Raw genomic sequence first — 18,931 nt, 5'->3', positions numbered from 1 at the left:
CCATGCAAGGCGCTACCAGCACCCATCAGGAGCAAGGGTGAAGTGTCTTGCCCAAGGACACAACGGCCGTGACTAGGATGGTAGAAGGTGGGGATAAGTTTTGTGTGTATCTTCCTGAGAACCAGCATCCATTGCAGTGGACATCTTTTTTTTTCAGAAATATATAACTCTAAAAATTGACCAAAAATAGATGTCCACCGCAGAGAATGCGTGTTCTCAGGAAGATATATAACATTATAGCGCCAACCATGGCTGCCCCTTCCTTTAGATCAGGGCCCCCAAACTATAGTCCTCAGGCCAAATCCGGCCCACCAGTGTACACAATCTGGACCGCGGGACGTCCTAAATTGTTTTTTTTTAATCTCTCCTGTCCAGCCGCTGAGGCAAATAGTATTGTTGATGTAGATGCACATATCTGCTGTACATATTTACTTTACAAAAGAGAAGTGTGGGATACTTGTCTTTTGCCTTATTTGTATTTGACCTCAATAAATGTGTGAATATGTAATGTTTGGTGCAGTGGAACCGGTGCAGGAGGGGTTAGAAAGCAGAAGACAAAAAAAGAAGACCCAAAGGGAAATTGTGGGGACAAGAGGAGGACAAGACAAAAAATTTAAAAAAAATAAAAACATTAATATATATATATATATATATATATATATATATATATATATATATATATATATATATATATATATATATATATATATATATATATATATATATATATATATATATATATATAAAAACATTTAAAAAAAATAAATATATATATACCTGTGTGTGTAAATATATATATATATATATATATAAATAAAAACATTTAAAAAAATAAATATATACCTGTGTGTGTGTGTGTATATATATATATATATATATATATATATATATATATATATATATATATATATATATATATATATATATATATATATATATATATATATATATATATATATATATATATATATATATATATATATATATATATATATATATATATATATATATTTATATATATATAGGGCTGTCAAAGTTAACGTGATAATGACGCATGAACTATAAATTTCAATAACGGCAGACATTTTTAAATTTTTAATTTTAATTTTTTAAATTTCTATTTGACCCTCGTGCCGTGCCGTAGCAGAGGGAACTTGGCTGCAATTCACTTGCTACTGATGAGCCACAAGCGAGCAGAAATAGACAAAGGAAAGTCAACTTTTTATAAATATCACGTTCAAAGCCATGGCAAGTTGTTCTCCTGACAAGAAAGGACTGTTTTTCGCCGTGAGAAAAGCGACATCCCGGCAGCAAACACCTTCTGCGCGCCTCGTTCGGTGGGTGGTGCTTCACTTCCGTGGTCAGATTACGGTTAAGGTGTAGTGATAACATAACATTCAGATTGTTGCTGTGACTGATTTAGTAAGTAAGATGAAGTAAAAGCTCAACGGAAATGAAATACATATATATATATATATATATATATATATATATATATATATATATATATATATATATATATATATATATATATATATATATATATATATATATATATATATATATATATATGAGAGAGAGAGAGAGAGAGAGACGCAAGTAAAATGTCAATTATGACAGGGCACTTCTTATGAAATTTGATTACATAATTATCCACTCCACTTCCTTCCCTGTCACTGATAATTTCCCACTACATTGTCCCTGGACCCTATGGTGCGCAGTGTTAGTATCCTGGTCTTACTGGTCTGATCCTATTTGGGTCGAACCCAGTTGAGGCAATAAGGTTTAATAAATACGTTTGAAATTATATTTTGTTATTTTGCATTAAAAATATTTAATTCATTTTAGTCCAAAACATGCATCTAATTCAATTCAAGTTTGAGTCAAATACTATAAAAAATATTTAAGAATGGAAAAAAAAATGAAAATACACTACCGTTCAAAAGTTTGGGGTCACATTGAAATGTCCTTATTTTCAATTAAGTTAACTTTAAACTAGTCTTAACTTTAAAGAAATACACTATATACATTGCTAATGTGGTAAATGACTCTTCTAGCTGCAAATGTCTGGTTTTTGGTGCAATATCTACATAGGTGTATAGAGGCCCATTTCCAGAAACTATCACTCCAGTGTTCTAATGGTACAATGTGTTTGCTCATTGGCTCAGAAGGCTAATTGATGATTATAAAACCCTTGTGCAATCATGTTCACGCATCTGAAAACAGTTTAGCTCGTTACAGAAGCTACAAAACTGACCTTCCTTTGAGCAGATTGAGTTTCTGGAGCATCACATTTGTGGGGTCAATTAAACGCTCAAAATGGCCAGAAAAAGAGAACTTTCATCTGAAACTCGACAGTCTATACTTTTTCTTAGAAATGAAGGCTATTCCACAAAATTGTTTGGGTGACCCCAAACTTTTGAACGGTAGTGTATGTTGTAATCGGATGTAGGGGCCTCTAAATAAAAACAATTCTTAGGGCCCCAATTTAGCTTGGGGTGGTCCTAGAACCAACCTTTCAGACCCCATTGGTCTTGGAAATGTAGGAATGTGCTCTTTGTCTTAATTAGTCTGTCTGAAAACGTGGACAATAACATAGCAAGTCTGGAGGTGCTGTCAGGACACCATGATGTCTCCAATTTATTATGATTGCGCACCTTCATCCTCAACCTGCAGCGCTCCATCGCCACAGCTGCATCTGCTTATTTTTTTTGCCATCTCTATTGTGTCAACCTCGATCTGGGATAGCCGCAGGGGCGTGTACACCCTCCCTAAATATTTAGCAGGCTGTGACCCGGGGCCCCTGCACAAAAGCAGCCTGCGTGCTTCATAATATGTTATGGCCAAAGGGGATAGGGTAACCCAAAACGACTTAAAACGCTGAGAAGTCTCACATACCGCTCTCTCAAATAAGCACTTTAATAAGCTATTTAATTAAGCAACTCAGTCCATTTATGGTGTAACCCTACACTTCTCTTTGGCGCGCGGGTTCAGTTCGGATGAGGTGATGTAGCTTGTCGACGGAAGAGAGTAAGCGACTTGTTGAAAGGGCCTCCTCGTTATTGTTCGTTAATTATTTCCGAGGAAAAATAAGTCACTGAAGAGGAGGGGTGGGGGGACACTGATGGATGATGTAACACTAAAGATTTAATTTATTATCCATATTCCACATATTTTTTATATATAGATTATAAAATAAGTGTTTGTAGCAATTGTAACATAAAATAAAAGCATAAGAATTCTATAATATGAAAAAAAATCCTGTAGGAAATAATAGTAAATATTAGTAAATAATAGTTATAACATTTTTCAGTTACAAAGTCAACCTGTTGCCCTCAAAGGACCTATATTAACCAGTGGTGTGCCGTCAGGGCCAAAAAGGCCTTCTCGGCTGGCCTAACATAACCATAAATCATGATCATAATTAAAGATAAAAGTATTTTTTTTATTTACTTTCCCTAAATATCTAAAATTATTCATATTCTCTTTATGTCATATCATGCTCCTTTCAGTGCTGTTGTTATTTGGTTAGAGTTTGTATCCAATCAAAATTCAGCTAGCTTATGCTGTAGGAAATCTGCCCGGGGCCTTCAGAATCAACAATGCAGGCGTCTGTGCACTGTAAGTGAATGGACACATACAGTTGATAGACAATTGCGACAGTCAATCAGATCACGAGTTGTTGTCAGTGAGGCCTTCTTTCTAAGTCTAAGTCTAAGTTACGCTGTGATTGGATACTCACTTAGGAGTCCCAAGTGAGTATCCAATCACAAGTTGCAAAAACAGGAAGTGGCACCGGAGCCATACGAGCCATAGAAAGTCACAGAAAACTCACCGGTACTGTCAAGACTTGGTCCTTGGGTTTTGTTTCTCCGGAAGGCAACGGAAAATTGGCGCGGGCAAGGCGTGAATTTAAATACATGATTTAATATAAACACTCAAAAAAGAATAAACAAAAGGCGCTCACAGCGGAGGTAAAAACTTGACTATGAAAACAAAAAGCGCGCACAAAGGCGGAAGTACAAAACTTGGCTATAAACACAAAACTTGCACAAAGGCAGAAACTATGAACAATGAAACAAAAAAACACTAACTGTGGGCTGAAAAAAGAAAACTTACTTTGACGAGAAAAGGGCATGAAAAAGAGCAGCATGGATCATAAGGGTGTGTAGATAGTGTGAGGTCGCCAGGACGAACAACAGAAACAGACAGATTTAAATAGTGACATGATCAGTGAAAACCGGTGCGTGACTCAAAACGTGAAACAGGTGCGGGGCATGACAGGTGAAAACTAATGGGTTGGCAAGGTAACAAACAAACAAGGCAGTGCACAACCAGGAACTAAAAAGAGTCCAAAAAATAAACAGCACATGGCCAAAACAAAAACATGATCAACAGACATGACAGGTACAAAGAAGGAGAGCAAAATGTTGATTAGGTGGCAGATATATATTTGCAAAGCCATTTTCAAGAAGGATACTTAAGAGAAACTACATCTTGTGAGACGAGGTCGGCCGACACCGGAAGCTATCCCGGCGGTGAAATGGTTTGCACGCAACTTTCACACAAATCAACCGACTACGACCAACTACCGACTACGAGCGGTACCACTGGCTTATACGGCGTCGAATGGGTGCTACAAATTGTGAGTTTATATATTTTATTTCTTAATTTTTTCATGTTTCATTTGTTTTATACAATTATTTTAATTTTGACAGTACCACGTAAGATATGTTTTAACTGCTGAAGCGGGTTTATTGAAAAATAGACCGTTTTGTACACTGTTGAGTGTTCAATGTGTGCAAGTGGGTTTCTGTATAGTACCTCAAGCCGTGTCCATGTGGTGACATAAATTACAGTATTTTGAGAGGTGAAGTCCGACTAAGTAAGACATCCCTGGAGGCCTAGGTGAGAAACGCACGGCCTGCCACTAATATTAACTGGACAGGCAATGCTTATCAGCAATCAGTCTTTTCAGGAATTTGCAATGTCGCAATTCCGCCAATTCACTCAAATTCAAGCAATCCCCACAGATGAAGTGCGACATCGCACTTGTCTACTACCAGCAACATCTCCGCATATTTTGGCCAATCTTATTTGTTTCTGATTATTGCTCAAATACACGCATCAACTGTCTAATAATGTTTGTTGGTTTCTTGTGTAGACGAAGCAGGAACAGCAACATGTAAGAATATATCAACTGTTTATTGTTCAAATGGCACAATTGTCATCCTTCTGTTTATTTTAGACTTACTTACTGTTCCTGTCTACAGCGCTAAATCTTTTGGGTATGTATGTGGTATATAAACATTTAGCAACCTACTTCATAGTTTACATGTATTTGTATATTTATTTAACCTTTATTTTATCATGGTAAGGCAATTAAGAACTTGTTTTTATTTGCAATGCCTAGCAAAGAGGCAGCATTTTCATGACAAAGCTGTTAAAATGGGATGCAAATTTCACTCCAAAATACAGCCTGGAATTGTTACCAGGTTTTGTGCAAATATATGACATTCATTCAAGTAAAATGTTCACAAACGTTCCTGGATGACATTCTGACAATAACATTGCATTTGTGCACCAATATTGGGGTCTTTTCTTAAAATACTTTTAATTATGCAAGCGAGTATGTGCTTAATCTAATTAAAAAATAGATTTACTTCACAGCCCCAGTTGTAGTTAATTAAAACAGTCCAGTAATTTGACTATGGCCTCGGAGTATGTGCTTGTACTGCCATAGTGTCTACTTTTTAGGTCTGTGTGTAAAATGAGTGAAACATCAGTACCTTATTAGTTTTTTTCCTATGCTTTTTGAGGTTAAGGTTACAAAGAACACATAAATTGATTGATTCTTTTTCCACAATACTTTTGTCCTTATTGCTTAAGCCGATACGTGCTTATTGCTTTCCCAAACCAAATGGAAATCCACTTCCTGTTAAATGTTTTTTTCTTCTGGCTACCTTTTTTTATTTTTATTTATTTATTAATTGTCAAATTTCCAGTTATACAACCTTGAGCCCTACAGCATGTGAAGTCAGGCTTTAATTTTAAAAAGTGTTATTTTGGCTGCTTTAAAAGTAGGTAAGATTGATAAATGAACCATAAAAACTACACCTACTATGTAAGTTAAGCATTACAGTAGCATTGATGCTAACTGCTTGATTTGTTTTTGGTACGATGGATGAAACTACACGTTTTTTTCAGGATTATTGCAGAACCCGGGTTTTTCTACACCCCACTTTTTTTATAATTCAGTTTCACAAAAATGTATTGGCCAAATGTTATAACATTTTTGCATATTGTTTTGGTTATGACATGGACTGACCTAATTTAACCTAACTTGCTGGTGTATCGTTCCCTGTAAATCAAGTGCCCAAACAAATAATCCTAAAAGTAGATAACTCAGTGTCTGGGCTTTTTTAACACTTTGTACAACTGCAAAATAAGCCATCATGGAGCCAAAGAAAGTTGCGTGTGACAGCACTTTGATAAAGAAGATAAAAAACACTATTAAATTCAAGAAATAACTTGTAGATAAGTGCCTTCCGCACACAACTGATTGATAGCATAATTGTTGATCAAAATAATGATATCACATAACGTAATACATACATTTTGATGTAGTTCTTTGGTCTATCGAAAGTATTTAAAGTCCAACTAAAGTGATTAGAAAATATTTTTCAGGTTTAATAAGCACCTTTAAAAAAAGTTAAGCAGACAAGTCTTAATTATAGTAATATTTCACCAGGGATCTTCTGTTTCTCTCTCATTTCCTGGCATATGTTAGTAATCATACATTTTAATGTGCTATGAAAATGACAAATTGAGCAGGATCATGATGAATGAGCAGCCGCAGTCCATGCATGAAAACTTTCCTGCCGTTATTAATGTAACATGCCATCACTTAAAGGGAGACAAATGAAGACGTAAACAAGTGAAGTTGTAAAAAAAAAAAAAAAAAAAGCAGACTGCAGATAGAAGGAGCTCAGGGAGTGCTAGGAAAGGGAGGTATTGACAGAATGGAAAAGATAGCATGAGAGTGAAAAGGTATGAAAGTATTCCTTCTCTACCTCTCATGTGGAACCTGATAAAAGCCAGCGGTGCACTGTGGGAGTCAGGAAGCGCAATCGGACTGATTGCGGCCAAACACAACAAAAGGACAGGCTGCACATCAAAAGGACAAAAACACACACATTCCAGTGCACAAACACACACCCATGATGTCTTCATGTCAGATGTGCGGCAGTGTTGACAAGAGGTGGGGGAAATGATACATTTTTAGATGCATCGCAATTCGGGCATGGACAATTGTAGAATTGATTAGTAAACGCCGATGATCGATTTATTTATTGTAAATAAAGTAATACCGATAGTTCTAAAATTTGGCTGACTGCAGCAAGCCACCTCACCGAGAGATCCGACCAGTTCCTTTATGATCGGGAACTTATGGTCTAGTTTTGCACACATTTTCATTAATTTAATAAAAGTGGGAATTAATTTAACTGTTTCTTATTCCGAATGAATTGTTTGTTAAAGTTGCAAGTAGCGATGTCCGATAATGGCTTTTTTGCCGATATCAGATTTTCCGATATTGTCCAACTCTTAATTACCGATTCCGATATCAACCGATACCGATATAGTCGTGGAATTAACAAATTATTATGTCAAATTTTGTTGTGATGCCCCGCTGGATGCATCAAACAATGTAACAAGGTTTTCCAAAATACATCAACTCAAGTTATGGAAAAAAATGTCAACATGGCACTGCCATATTTATTATTGAAGTCACAAAGTGCATTATTTTTTTTAACATGCCTCAAAACAGTAGCTTGGAATTTGGGACATGCTCTCCCTGAGAGAGCATGAGGAGATTGCGGTGGGGGTGGGGGGGTTGAGGTGGGGGGTTGGGGTTGGGTGGGTGGGCGGGCGGTGTATATTGTAGCGTCCCGGAAGAGTTAGTGCTGCAAAGGATTCTGGGTATTTGTTCTGTTGTGTTCATGTTGTGTTACAGTGCGGATGTTCTGCCGAAATATGTTTATCATTCTTGTTTGGTGTGGTTTCACAGTGTGGCGCATATTTGTAACAGTGTTAAAGTTGTTTATACGGTCACCCTCAGTGTGACCTGTATGGCTGTTGACCAAGTATGCGTTGCATTCGCTTGTGTGTTTGAAAAGCCGTAGATATTATGTGACTGGACTGGCACGCAAAGGCAGTGCCTTTAAGGTTTATTGGCGCTCCGTATTTCTCCCTGCAGCCCAATATTATCGGACATCTCTAGTTGCAAGTGAACGCTTATTTAGTGAAACAAAAATAAATGTAAATCTGCGTCAATATACATAAATTAAAGATGCATCAGTAATTGATTTTTAATTGATTCGTAGCTCATGAATCATAATCGTATCGTCAAGTGCCCAAAGAGTCCCAGCTCTCGTGTTGATGCTCCCTGAACACATAGAACACAATATTTTGGTTATATGATGCAAAAGTGAGTACACATCTCACCCCTCACACACGTCTTCCACCAAACTCAACTTCTGGTTTGTGCGTTTTGGGAAAGACTAATCTTTGAGGTATTCATTGCTACTTTTGCTGTTAATCCACAGTGTATCACCGTTTTATTGTAAAACTGAGACTTAATGTTGAGAGCCCTTTAAAGCTGGTGGATTTTAGACAACTTGTGCTCTTTCATCCTCCTTTCTCCTGCTTGAGAATCTCCCACAGGTGATCACTGTGGTCCAGGTGTGGATGAAGCATACCTGGCCACTTGATCACACATTGTCATCTTGGAGGTGTGTTTGGGCAACTTATCATGTTAGAATACGGCCCAGTTTCTGCTTCACCATGAAGAAGAAATTCAAGTTTTTCCCACAGAATGGCTGCACTCACAAACCGGTAGCACTCATGCATCCTCAGACCATCAGACTGCCACAATAATGTTTGCTCGTGGAGAGGTAGCTTGCAAACTACTTGTATTTAGACAATAATGGCTGTTTGTTCATCATTTTCAGTGAATAGTAAATTCAAACTGCTATACAAGCTGTACACGGACTATTCAAACATAAATCTAGTACACTGATACCTCAACTTAAGAGTACCTCAACTCAGCTCTCGACTAATTGCTTTGCTTTAATTTGCAAGCAAAAGTTTGAGTTCCAAGCATCCCCTCCATAAGTTGGTAGCAAATGTCACAATGAAACAAGTAAGATCCGACCAAAAAAATCTGGTCTTACTCGGTAGCATTAGCTTATAACTATATTGTTCCAAGCATGAGAAGGAAGAAAGTGAGTGTGAAGGACAGTGATGAGAAGAAGTGGATGATATTCATTGAATTCAAGAAATAAATAATCAAAAACATGACCGAGCGTGTTGCCAGTTTGGTAAAGCAGTTGGAGCGTATCACTGCTTGTCTGCACCATACTGAAGCAGAATGAGTGTAATGACAGCCAAAAATGTTAAATTATTATCTAAATGGTGGACATTTATACATGAAAATATAGAAAAGCTGTTTGACAAAGAAGCAGCTGGAAGGAGATAGTGTAGAAGTACACTTTCCAAGGTTCTAATTATTACTTCATAAAACGCGGGGGGTGCTGGAGCCTGTCCCAGGTGTACAAAGGCGGAAGGCGGGATACACCCTGGACAAGTCGCCACCTCACCGCAAGGCCAACACAGATAGACAACATTCACACTCACATTCATTCACCAGGGCCAATTTTAGTGTTGCCAGGTGGGAGGAAGCCGGAGTACCCGGAGGGAACCCACTCAGTCATGGGTAGAACATGCAAACTCCACACAGAAAGATCCCGAGCCCAGGATTGAACCCAGGACCTTCGTATTGTGAGGCACACGTACTAACCCCTGTTCCACCGTGCTGCCCACTACAGTAGTTATTTGTACTAAATTATATTGTATTGTTTTTATACAATATTTATTATCTGTTAGTTTTTCTTTTTAAAAGGCATGTTAAAATGGTGCTGTTTTTGGGGGGCAAGCATAACTTAAGATGATTTAACTTCATTTCAATGGGAAACTTGATTGGAGATACAAGTGTTTTGAGTTAAGAGCTACGTCCCAGAACCAGTTCAGCTCATAAGTTGATGTAGTTTTGTACTGTATATCCATATTTAATACCTCGTTGAGTGATTTCTGACTATTACACCTCTGTGAAGTTGGCCTACATCAGGGGTGTCCAAAGTGCGGCCCGGGGGCCATTTGCAGCCCGCAAGTCATTTTTTAACGGCCCCACGGCACATTTTAAAAATACTACTGAAAAAAATTAAAAACATAAAAAGTGGTATAAAAGAGCAAACAGGTGAAATGTAACAAGAAAATGTTGCAATGTTTACTCTGATAACACAAAGCTGCCATGCAGGCTGTTTCTTTTTTTTTTAAATAATAATGAATCAATGTCATTATGAATTATTGACCTATTCAGAGCTCCAATTACGCCACATTAAATATTCCACTTTGAGATATTTTCTGGGGAAAATGTTGCATATTTTGTGTCTGCCATACAAAAAACTGAGCTGTTTTTTTTTTAAAGAAGGGCCTAAAATGAACAAACAAAAAACATAAAAAACAATAGAACTTATAATTGACAGATAGATCTGAAGTTGATCTCGAGATTATTGTGTTAAAAGTAAACAGTAAAAAAAAATTATAATTTATTTTTTAACACTTTAATGAGTAGGACCCTTTTGGATCCACAATAATTTTAGAGTGATTTGTTTTTAAGTGTCATTGCTCAAAAAAAAAAGGAATTAAAATCAATGGTGTTATGAGTTATTGACCTTTTTAAGGCTCCAATTATTATATAATCTCAAATATTCCACTTAAAAATTTTATTGGGTGAAAATATTGCATATTTTGTGTTTTTTCCATAAAAAAACAGGGTTTTCTTTGACAAAAAGAGCATACAACTTAAATCTTTAAAAACGTTATATTGACAGGTAGACCTAATGTTGATCTAGAGATTTAAAACTTGAATAATAATAAAAATAATAATACTGAATAATGACACATTTTTTATATTTTTTTGACCAAAACCCTTTAGGGTCCCCGGGATCAAGCTTGAGTGGAGGCCTAAATGTATATTTTTTATACATACAGTATATTGTATTGGTTTTTTAAATAAAAAATATCAAAATGGCCCCTGCTTGCTTTGATTTTTCAGTGTGCGGCCCTCAGTGGAAAAAGTTTGGACACTCCTGGCCTACATGAATCTTATTCAAGTAGCAACTCCAGGACTAACCACTTTGACTGCAAACCCGTAGCTCTTTTCCGCAGGGCTGAAAGGTTTACAGGTTTACCAATATATAGACAGTGAGGAATGGCGTAAATTTTAAAAAAAAGAACACATTTTTGATGCAAGGCGGGGATACATTTTGGCGAGGAGTGGAGGCCTCCTTATGAGTTCATGGGCGCAGTCCAAAGAATGATGTAGATGATGTAATTCATTGGCCCAAGTCTTATGTGTCCCTCCCTGATAGCTTGCAGGCTGCACAAGAGTTTGCTGACTTTGGGATTTTTGGGAAGTTAATTTAATTTGGGGAAAAAAATTTTAACAGTAAGGTTATTTGTAGTTGTTGAATATGTGTTTCTTTGTTGGGTTTACCCAGCAGGCACACACCATTGATACAACGCTGATTATACATACATGTCCTTTAAAGCGGAGTTTGAAACAACGTAGCAACATAGTTGTATCTGTAAAGTGAGACAGCGTTGATGTCCAACGTTGGATCCATGTTGTTGGTTGGGAAATGACCAAAATTCAATGGTCAAATCAACGTCAGAACCCAACATTGATTAAACCTCGTCAAAAAGTCTGTGGTCCCAACGTTATGTTTGAGTTGTTCAACGTCCGGGTCATAACTCAACAAGTTCTCAACATTGTATTAAAGGCCTACTGAAATGAATTTTTTTAATTTAAACGGGGATAGCAGATCCATTCTATGTGTCATACTTGATCATTTTGCGATATTGCCATATTTTTGCTGAAAGGATTTAGTAGAGAACAACGACGATAAAGTTCGCAACTTTTGGTCTCTGATAAAAAAAAGCCTTGCCCCTACCGGAAGTAGCGTGACGTAGTCGGTTGTTCGCTTCCTCATATTTTCCTATTGTTTTCAACGCAGCTAGAGCGATTCGGACCGAGAAAGTGACGATTACCCCATTAATTTGAGCGAGGATGAAAGATTCGTGGATGAGGAACGTTAGAGTGACGGACTAGAATGCAGTGCAAACATATCTTTTTTCGCTCTGACCGTAACTTAGGTACAAGCTGGCTCATTGGATTCCACACTCTCTCCTTTTTCTATTGTGGCTCACGGATTTGTATTTTAAACCACCTCGGATACTATATCCTCTTGAAAATGAGAGTCGAGAACGCGAATTGGACATTCACAGTGACTTTTATCTCCACGACAATACATCGGCAAAGCTCTTTAGCTACTAAGCTAACGTGATAGCATCTGGTTCAAATGCAGATAGAAACTAAATAAATAAATCCCTGACTGGAAGGATAGACAGAAGATCAACAATACTATTAAACCATGGACCTGTAACTACACGGTTAATGCTTTCCAGCCTGGCGAAGCTTAACAATGCTGTTGCTAACGACGCTGAAGCTAACTTAGCAACTTAGCAACCGGACCTCACAGAGCTATGATAAAACATTAGCGCTCCACCTACGCCAGCCAGCCCTCATCTGCTCATCAACACCCGTGCTCACCTGCGTTCCAGCGATCGACGGCGCGACGAAGGACTTCACCCGATCACAGATGCGGTTGGCGGCTAGCGTTGGCTAGCGCGTCTGCTGTCCAAGTCAGTCCTCCTTGTTGTGTTGCTACAGCCAACCGCTAATACACCGATCCCACCTACAACTTTCTTCTTAGCAGTCTCCATTGTTCATTAAACAAATTGCAAAAGATTCACCAACACAGATGTCCAGAATACTGTGGAATTATGAGATGAAAACAGAGCTTTTTCGAATTGGATTCAATGGGTCCGAATAATTCCGTATCAACCGTTAACGCGCGCATACGTCATCATATCTAGACGTTTTCAACCGGAAGTGTGGCGGGAAATTTAAAATTGCACTTTATAAGTTAACCCGGCCGTATTGGCATGTGTTGCAATGTTAAGATTTCATCATTGATATATAAACTATCAGACTGCGTGGTCGGTTGTAGTGGGTTTCAGTAGGCCTTTAATGTCTTGTGCTTGCTGGGTAGGTTGTTTTTATTCAATTCTTGAAAAAGTTTACCTTCAAATGTGTTCCAAGATGGACTTTCTGGCTTGGAGGTGGTCTGTTTATCATACTCAAGACCTCTCCCTTCAAATTATGCCGTGCGTGACGTCTTCATGCTGGAAACGTCATCCTAACGCAAACCAGTCAGGTTCTGCCCGTATTGCTTACACATTCCAACTGACGGTGCTCATGTTCGCTCCACTGCTTGGACGATTATCCGCCATAGCATCTCGCTTCGAGATACCCAGAGTGATTTCACTTCCCTCTGAGCAAGAAAGATCCCTCAGGAAAGAAAGTGTTGTTCATTTTTTAAAGTGGGGGTGCTTAAAAGCCGCCCGCAGCCTGCGCCAGTCAGTCCCTGATGATCTATCACTGTCCAGCCAATTGTGTTCATCTTAGCGGCATCATTTATTTAGTCGCTCATTATGAAGAGGCTACTTTAAGGCTGCCTTTCAGAGGAAGACCAGACAGACAAGTGTCTATTTGACAGCTGTCATTTATCACTGCTTTGACAGGAGCACTTTTTGTCTTCTGGCCATTTTCCCAGTCAGCGTCCACTGAAGCTCCATGAGAAAACATCAACCTAACTGCTCAGATATCCACGCCAATACCCAACTGTGCCACAGTGGTTCAAACATCCAAACTTTAAGCATATCTTCCCACAGAATAATGGTGGAATTCCAAACTTTCTTAAGATTTTCCAAGAGGGTTAAAGATACTCACAGCAGCCCCAGACTAAACTGGGAACCTTTGCAGAATTGTATTTTTATTACAAAAAATGTTCATACTTTATTTATACTTTTTTTTTAAATCAAACTTTCATTTAATTGTTTTTTATTTTTATTTTAATACCAAAACAAATGTTTTTTTTGTGCAAAATAACATAAATATTTTCCTTACTACTTCAATATTCACTGAGATTTGAACCCAGTACCTTCTGCTACAAGACAGGCACGAATGCTATGCACCATGAGCGCCACTAGAACTGACAATGCAAATGTGCTATTATATTCCTATCACTGACTGAGCAGGAAGCGGCTACGATATTGTTTGTGGTAAAAATTCATATCAAAGTTAAAAGTTAAAGTACCAATGATTGTCACACACACACTAGGTGTGGCGAAATTATTCTCTGCATTTGACCCATCACCCTTGATCACCCCCTTGGGGGTGAGGGGAGCAGTGGGCAGCAGCGGTGGCTGTGCCCGGGAATCATTTTTGGTGATTTAACCCCCAATTCCAACCCTTGATGCTGAGTGCCACGCAGGGAGGTAATGGGTCCCATTTTTATAGTCTTTGGTATGGCCGGGGAAAGTTGCCCTGACATTCATTAATTTACATTTTCCATGCAAAATTTATTTACGCAAAACAAGGGTCCCCATGGATCAGCGCACATGTTTTGCGTTTAGGGAGGGACAGCTGATTAAAATAAGTGATAAAGCAATCGAGAGAGTTGAGAGCACTTAATTCCTTGGCGTATACATAGATGGATTTATACATTTCAAAAGCCATATTGAATATTTAATGAATAAATTATCTAAATATGTTGGTCTACTCTCAAAATTGAGGCGCTTTCTTCCTCTTAACGCTCTCCTAATTCTGTATCAGACTCTATTTGAACCACATACAAACTATTGCAATGTCGTATGGTGTAACACGTATCCCAGTTATCTTCAAAAACTGGAGATTCTTTAGAAGAAAGTCATACGTGTTATATCATGGGCAAACTATAATGCTCCCTCAAATCCTCTTTTTTATGGGTACAATGTTCTGAAGCTTACGGAGTACAACAGATTCCACAGTGCTTGTATTATGTATAACGTGGTATACGGATTCAATTCTAGACTCTGCCAGCTCATTCCAGTGACCACTACTTCTTATAGACACAACACTAGAAGTAAACCTTTATTAAGAAGGAAAAATCGTCATCTAAAGTGTACAAGCTTTAGTATAGCCTGTAGGGGCCCGATGATCTGGAATGAGATTGATAGCTCTAAAAAAGAATCAAATTCTTTAAACATTTTTAAAAAGCGTTTTAAGCTAAATTTATTGCGACGTTATGCTTAGTACTTTTAGCACACCCCTTATTGTTGAGGAATTTGGTCTTAACCTCAGTATGTATGTTGAAATTATCGCAGATCTTCAAGATGCAACCTTTTAATCAAATTTGAATAATAGAATATTGAGACTGATTTAGTAGATTTAAAGATTCCTTTTTTATTTATACATGAAATTGTAAATGGGTATTTGGTGGGTAGATTTTGAAATATATTGTATTGTATTGTATTTGTATATTTTAATTGTGGGTCCCTGTCTATAAGCTCTGTGATTTTAGGGATTACCTTTTTGCAGAACGGACTCTGATATTAACAAAAGAAACAATAATGAAATACAAAACTATGTCTGTCTGTAAATAAATAAATAAAACAGCCCTGAGGATTCTTTATAGCAGGGATGGCCAAAGTAGGCCCCTCGTATCATTTCGTTCGGCCCGCTAAAGGGTGGCGACCACATGTAATACATAGTCATACTGACGTCTTTCAAGGTGCACATTCATTGATGGCATGTCCGCAACGCTACACTGTAAAAAAGTCAGTAGACTTTACTGTGAAAACCTGGCAGCTCAGTTGCCAGAAATTTACCGTAAAATCATCAGTGGTACCTTTTTTCCATTTACAGTAATGCACTTAAAGGCCTACTGAAATGAAATGTTTTTATTTAAACGGGGATAGCAGATCCATTTTATGTGTCATACTTGATCATTTCGCGATATTGCCATATTTTTGCTGAAAGGATTTAGTAGAGAACATCGACGATAAAGTTCGCAACTTTTGGTCGCTGATAAAAAAAGCCTTGCCTGTACTGGAAGTAGCGTGACGTCACAGGTTGAAAGGCTCCTCACATTTCCCCATTGTTTACACCAGCAGCGAGAGCGATTCGGACCGAGACAGCGACGATTACCCCATTAATTTGAGCCAGGATGAAAGATTCATGGATGAGGAACATGAGAGTGAAGGACTAGAGTACAGTGCAGGACGTATCTTTTTTCGCTCTGACCGTAACTTAGGTACAAGGGTTCATTGGATTCCACACTTTCTCCTTTTTCTATTGTGGATCACGGATTTGTATTTTAAACCACCTCAGACGCCATTGAAGCTAAATTAGCTACGGGACCTCACAGAGCTATGCTAAAAACATTAGCTATCCACCTACGCCAGCCCTCATCTGCTCATCAACACCCGTGCTCACCTGCGTTCCAGCGATCGACGGAGGGACGAAGGACTTCACCCGATCATCGATGCGGTCGGCGGCTAGCGTCGGATAGCGCGTCTGCTATCCAAGTCAAAGTCCTCCTGGTTGAGTTGCTGCAGCCAGCCGCTAATACACCGATCCCACCTACAGCTTTCTTCTTTGCAGTCTTCATTGTTCATTAAACAAATTGCAAAAGATTCACCAACACAGATGTCCAGAATACTGTGGAATTTTGCGATGAAAACGGAGCTTTTTGTATTGGATACAATGGTGTCCGAATACTTCCGTTTCAACCATTGACGTCACGCGCAAACGTCATCATACATAGACGTTTTCAACCGGAAGTTTCGCGGGAAATTTAAAATTGCACTTTATAAGTTAACCCGGCCGTATTGGCATGTGTTGCAATGTTAAGATTTCATCATTGATATATAAACTATCAGACCGCGTGGTCGGTAGTAGTGGGTTTCAGTAGGCCTTTAAAAACAGGGAACATAGATTTTACTGTAAAAAAAAAAAAGTAGCAGCTAAGTCACCAGAATTTTGCAGTAATAATAATAGTGATACTGTTTTTGACTCTGTAGTTATGGTCAGTAAAAAAATGGCCATAGATTTTACGAAAAAGAACTGGCAGCTCAGTCACCAGAATTTTAACGTAAAAACAACATTGGTGCAGTTTTTCAATTCACAGTAACTTGGTGTAAAAACAACCGTAAATGTTATGGTAAAATTTCGATGACTGAGCTGCCTTTTTGTTTTTTTTATCACAAAATCTATAGATGTTTTTTTACAGGTTAATTTCTTGCGTTTGAATTTGAGACCTCTGCTCTACGGTAAAGTTGTGACTTGTTGACGCTCTATGAAAAGGATCATCTTGGTTGCCATGCTCCACCCACGTTCCTCAACAAAAACCTACACACTTCAAAATTTAGAATTCTCTATATGTCTAATCTGTCGGGGTAAAGTTTGAAAGCGATCGGATGAAACATTTAGGAAAAAACTTGTCACAAAAAAACACCTGGAAATGGTGAAAAGCTGCTAAAAAATGAGGATAAAAATGTACATAAAAGATGCAGAGTTCCATGTTAACTGAATTAGACACACAATGTATATTTATAAATGGCTGGTGATGCGGTTGTATGGTAAAAACCTTAGGCACGTTTTCACTTTGGCACTCCTGCCTTACAGGCTTTCCCAGAATATACCTATTTATTTAACTACATATTCCTCTATAGTTGTCCGGTTCTTCTACAACAAAATAAACGTCTGGGTCCCTAATTAGCACCAGGTCAAAAAACATGAGCATTAACATCTGTGGCTGTAGGCAACCTCCTGGTATCGTCAAATAACTCTGCTAGAGCTGAGTGAGTGGTCAGCATACAGCAGCTTTATCCACCTTTGGTTCTCTTGCTGCTGTTCTGTTATTGACAAATGTTTAAATCAAGGATCTCTAACCCGTCACTCGCCTTTAATATTCAAGTCACGAAGTGTAAATTCAGTATTGTTGGCGCTTTTTGAATGGTTATTTATCCGATTTTAAAATTGCCGCTCCCATTTACTCCGCTGTAAGCAGACTTTTATTTATGTTTATTTAATATTTGGAATGCATTTTAAAAAATCCATCCCTCGTCATGTCTTTTATAATGATTGTGAACGAGAGACAAAATTACAAAAAAAGTGCGGTTCCCGTTAAAATGTCTTTTGATCCTTTATATGATTGAGTAGATACAAAGTGCACCAACCTCATATTGTCATGAAGAATTTGAGACAGAGTTTTGGGTAAGGTATGTAATATTGAGCATCACTTCACAGCATTCACATTTTGATTTTTGGATTTTTATTAAGGATCCCCATTAGCTGGTTGCCTCAACAACCCACTAGTCTTCCTGGGGTCCACAATTCAATACAATTACAAGTAAAAGCATATAATTATAACTACACAATACAGAAAAAAAAAAGCATCAATAAAAAACAAGCCTCCTCTCTGAGCTGCCACCTTACCGTGGTAGAGGAGTTTGCGTGTCCCAATGATCCTAGGAGCTATGTTGTCCGGGGGCTTATGCCCCCTGGTAGGGTCTCCCAAAACAAACTGGTCCTAGGTGAGGGATCAGACAAAGAGCAGCTCGAAGACCTCAATGAGAAATAAAAACTATGGACCCAGATTTCCCTCGCCCGGACACGGGTCACCGGGGCCCCCCTCTGGTGCCAGGCCCGGAGGTGGGGCACGATGGCGAGCGCCTGGTGGCCGGGCCTGTCCCCATGGGGCCCGGCCGGGCACAGCCCGAAGAGGCAACGTGGGTTCCCCCTCCAATGGGCTCACCACCCATAGCAGGGGTCATAGAGGTCGGGTGCGATGTGAGCTGGGCGGCAGCCGAAGGCAGGGCACTTGCCGGTCCGATCCTCGGCTACAGAAGCTAGCTCTTGGGA

General features: G+C 38.5%; 1 protein-coding gene across 2 annotated transcripts in view; it reads left to right on the top strand.

The window, feature by feature from the left end:
- Positions 1–18,931, top strand: part of akap12b (A kinase (PRKA) anchor protein 12b) — a 136,687-nt gene that overhangs the window by 88,197 nt on the left and 29,559 nt on the right. The window lies entirely within an intron of this gene.

Source organism: Entelurus aequoreus, linkage group LG04 (assembly GCF_033978785.1).
Source record: "Entelurus aequoreus isolate RoL-2023_Sb linkage group LG04, RoL_Eaeq_v1.1, whole genome shotgun sequence".
Taxonomy (NCBI): Eukaryota; Metazoa; Chordata; class Actinopteri; order Syngnathiformes; family Syngnathidae; genus Entelurus; species Entelurus aequoreus.
The sequence above is the reverse complement of the archived record's forward strand: the minus strand, read 5'-3'. Positions and strand labels throughout refer to the sequence as shown.